Source organism: Arachis ipaensis, chromosome B3, assembly GCF_059453495.1.
Source record: "Arachis ipaensis isolate K30076 ecotype BB chromosome B3, ASM5945349v1, whole genome shotgun sequence".
In the NCBI taxonomy this organism is placed as follows: domain Eukaryota; kingdom Viridiplantae; phylum Streptophyta; class Magnoliopsida; order Fabales; family Fabaceae; genus Arachis; species Arachis ipaensis.
This window is the reverse complement of record NC_142438.1, coordinates 18,357,643-18,362,215: the sequence shown is the minus strand read 5'-3', so window position 1 is coordinate 18,362,215 and position 4,573 is coordinate 18,357,643. Positions and strand designations below refer to the sequence as shown.

Below are 4,573 nucleotides of genomic sequence, written 5' to 3'. Positions count from 1 at the left end.
GAAAAAGAAAAGAAAAGAAAAAAGCATTACGCTCATAACTCAACTAATACTTCTTCAGTGTGAAGATGAGTAGTGGGGAAAATGACCAATGAACGAATAAGGATAGATAAACTGAGCATTACTAGTAATCTCCAATAAGGGGGGTTTGCGCGGTACAGTTTGGATCAGTTTTGAGTTAAAAATTAATTTTATTTAAACACTAATTTTACTTGTACTGCGGATTAAATTAGATGATTTTTTTTTTTAAATTTGATCCGATCCGATTTTAAGCGGTTTGGATTGAATTAGATTATATTTACGGTTTTATAAATTAAAAAATTTAAATACATATAACAAGTCTCAACATCAAATTTTAAATAATTTACAATGATATAATAAGTCTCAATAATATCTTAAAAAGCCAACAATAACATAACAATTAAAATAAAATTATAAATTAGTTAAAATAAATAAATAAATAACATTTTGAATATAAATTATTTGTTAAATAATAATAATACATAAATAATATAAAAATATATAACAAATTAAAAATATAATAAAATAATAATATTATACTATATTATGTGGTTTGAATTGGATTGGATTTGTTATAATTCGATCATTTCTAAAAAATAGAATCCAATCAAATATAAATTAGTGCAGTTTTAATCCGTTTTCAATTTAAATTAAATTGGATAAACAATTTAATTTATATTGGTTTAAATTTGAGCACCCTAATCTCTCATGCATCTTGACATATATACGCCTCTTATAGTTAGCAAGGAATTCTAAAGTGTATCAAGAGTTTCAGAGCCTATATAATATATGATTGCAACTTCCAAGAAAATGTACCAAAGCTTGATTGATTCTTTTTTCTTTCCAACTTCTTTGTTTATTTTTTTTTTTTGGTGACTACTTCTTTGTTTATTTTGTTTCTGTATGCGTACTTTCTATCAACAAACGAGAAATTATCTTTGAAAGGGAAAAAAAATGCTCGAATAATGGTGGGTAATGGGAAATGATTTATTATTACCATGATAATCTAATGCAACCACACAAAAAAAGAGAGAAAAAGAAAAGAATATATTCATAAAAAAACTTGCAATAAAGAAGAAATTACCATTACATGCATGTTTAGTAGTATTCAAACATTACAAAATAATTTATAAAAAAGGGTTCCTTTTAATATAACTGCAGCTATTTTCTTATCAGAAATAATCTTATTTGAATATTTAAATCTGACCTTACTCTTACCATACCATAGTTATCACAAATAGCAGAACACTTGAAGAAGAGAATCCAATAAGTGTGGAACCTTCAAAGGCTTTATCGGAAGAAGAAGTTGGTGCAGGATTTGGAGAAACAGCATCATGTGGAACACTCGAAGGAGGAAGAGGAATATGACTTGGAATAGGGTAGTGACTATGATCATTAAGAAATGGATAAAGTTCATATCTTACTCTACAACTCTCACTATAAACTCTAACTCCCACTCTCTCTTTACCACACTGTGGAAGTTCAACATATGAAACTGATTCATTGAGACACTTCATGCAATCAATGGTGGACAGGTCCCTACTACACTGTGCCAAACCATATAATGTGTGAAACTCGTCAAGTTCCGACATTCCCGAAGCGTACATTTTTGTTTGCAACCCAGCTTCCTCACAAAGTTGGGTGAGAAACTCTTGAACTCTTTGGCCAAACACAGCATTCTTCGTCGTGGCTTCACCGGAGGATGCTGTCCTCCAGCAGAACCATGACGAAGAAGTGTTTGTCGTGGTTTGGCCGAAGAAGTCTTCGTTTGAGTACCTTATGGTACAATTCTCGCGGAAGATGGTGGCGGCTTTGTTGTTGGGACAGGATGTGAGCATGTCGCCGGAAGCCCGGACGACACAGTTCCAGCAATCATGAGGGGAGAGATCGCCGCGGCAGAAGGCGAGGCCGTGTATTCGGCTTTGGCCTTGGCCTTTAGAGGCCATGGCAAAGCCATTGGTTGGAGCTTCAGCTGTGAGGTAAATTAGAAGCTGTCTTAGGTTTTTGTCATAAGGGTCATTGGCGGTGTAGTTTCCAGAATCTAAACACAAATGTGTAAGGTCTTCTTCACCGGAGAATGAAACTGTGTGGTTGTTCAAGAGGCTTATTAAGGTTAAGAAAAGGAGTAGTGGGAAGAATTTGCACAAAGGCATTGTTTGTCTCTCTATCTATGTTTCTGGCTTTTCCTTAGCTTTTCAATTTGTATTGAATTTTGCAAAGCAGTGCATTGCAAATATATAGGCAAAGTTTGTTGGTTTTACTTTTACTTTTACTCTAATTATTTTTTCTTGATATAGCACATGTATTTTTACTTTTGGTGTATACTTATTTTTACCCTTTTGGTAAGAATATCAATAAAAAGGAAATGTAACTTGTGCATGCAAATATGCCATTACTGATTAGCAAGAAAGAAATATAATATATAAATTATTATTATTATTATTATTATTATTATTATTATTATTATTATTATTATTATTGCAATTTTACTTTTAGTATTTTATCATATAAAAAAATATTTTAACTTATTATAAATATATTTAATATAAATTTCTTTATATATTTTATGATTATTAATGTAATAAATTGATTTATTATTAATGTAACAAACAACTTAAAAATATTTTATATTATTATTTTTTTATTTTTTGAATCAAAAGAATAATTATTACTATTTTATATATATATATATAAAATTATAATAATTATTTATGAGTATTTTGGTCAAAAGATTAAAGCTTATAAAAGAGAAAAATATATATTTTAAATAAAAAGAGAAAAGAGTATCATTTAGACGATATCCCATGAGAGAGAGAGAGAGGTGTCATTTTTTCAAGAAATAATTACTTGTCTTGATACTTGATAGTGAGTTGGATCTTTTAAAGTGATGCAAAAGATACATTCAAAGTATGTACGAGTTTTGTCAACATTTGCATAGCTATATCATTGTAAGTTATTTTGGTCTTCATTTTCCTACCTTAATTACGAATAGCAAGATGATTAAGAAGAAATAAATTATTCAGCCGGCAATACACTGAAATCGTTGACAAAATTTTCTTTGGTTTTTCTTATCACTTTTTGTATTGTCAGGGTAACAAAAAGTCAGGGTGTTAGAAATCTTGCAGTTATATATGTAATTCTATTTTATTTCCATGCAGTTAGAATCTTCACGACTTAAAAAATATATATATATAGTAGAATTTATTATTTTTTCTAGTATTTTTAGTCATTAGTTCTATTTTTTTTTATTATTTTAGTAATCTAATAATATATTTTTAACTCACACTTTTAAATATTAATGACTAATTATTGACCAAAAAATTTTGTTAACCTTCCAACATTTTTTAAAGAGAAAATCATCTCCTCAATTATATGACCCTTTTAATCTTATCATATAATTATTCATAAGAACCGGCACTTTGTTATATGCAACAGTCACTAATAATTTTGCCATGCATAAAAAGGCTTCTTTAAAGAGAATGTCTTTGCCCCTTAATCATATAACTAGCCACTATCAATTCTTCAAGTTCAAAGAGGGACACTACTTTTTATTCCTCATGTGAAGTGTGTATGCTACACAAATCAGTTTCAAGTTCCCAATGATATGCCTCCTGTCACTATTTGTGCTACAATGATCCAACTGTGCGTTTGTTAGGCAGTTTTTATTTCTTAGAATATTTTTAAAATTATGTAATTAAAAGAAGGAGAATTCTCTCGTGCCTTTAAAATTTATGTCGAAATTTCTTAAAGATGACTAATCTACAGTATTGGGGTATACGCTTCGAGGTGGGATCGATTTTTTTATATTTGAGTTAGATAAGTGAATAATAACTACCGTAAAAAATACCTTAAAAGAAATTGAAATAAGTCATTCCATAAATAAAAATTTCCAATTTTAAATTTCTTGTAAGAATTGGGATCGTAAGATTCATTTTCATGACATGCATGTCATAGTTGGAAGTATCAGCCTTTGGCCCTTTCACTTACCTGTGTTGACCCTAGTAACATTCAAATAGAGCAAGAACTTACAAACATGAAATATCATCATTTGCTTTGCCAACTAGCAATCATTCTTAATATAAATGAATGCGATTGTTGGATATAAATTTAGGTGACTATTTACATTAAAAAAAAAAAGTTTAAGTAATCTTTTTATCTAAAAATTATTAGATGATTTGATATATTAACATAACGCGTATTTTCAAAAATGAAACTGTATAGGAAGGGGACAATGACCCTGATGAGTTTGGAAAACTCTAAATTAATATTAGTGATAATTAAATATTATTAATATGATTAATTGTAAAATTATTAATTTGATTTCAATTCATATATGTTAATTAAAATAAATTTGTTGTGCAGGATTTGCTGTTGGGCCGAAAAGAAAAAAAATTATTGCAAGCCCAAATGTGAATTTTACATTCAGCATTGGTTCAAAAATACTTAAAGAAGTGTGGCTGAATTATTATTATTCTTGATTGTGTCAGATTGAATTATTATTACTAGCCCATTTAAATCTTTGCTACCAAGACCAAAGCTTGGTCTGAAACCAATA

The 4,573-nt window shown here is 29.0% G+C and overlaps 1 pseudogene; it reads right to left on the bottom strand.

Annotated features, from left to right (window-relative positions):
- Positions 1 to 1,232: 1,232 nt before the first annotated feature.
- LOC107632690 (antimicrobial ginkbilobin-2-like protein pseudogene) lies at positions 1,233 to 2,171 on the bottom strand (annotated as a pseudogene).
- Between the last annotated feature and the right edge of the window lie 2,402 nt (positions 2,172 to 4,573).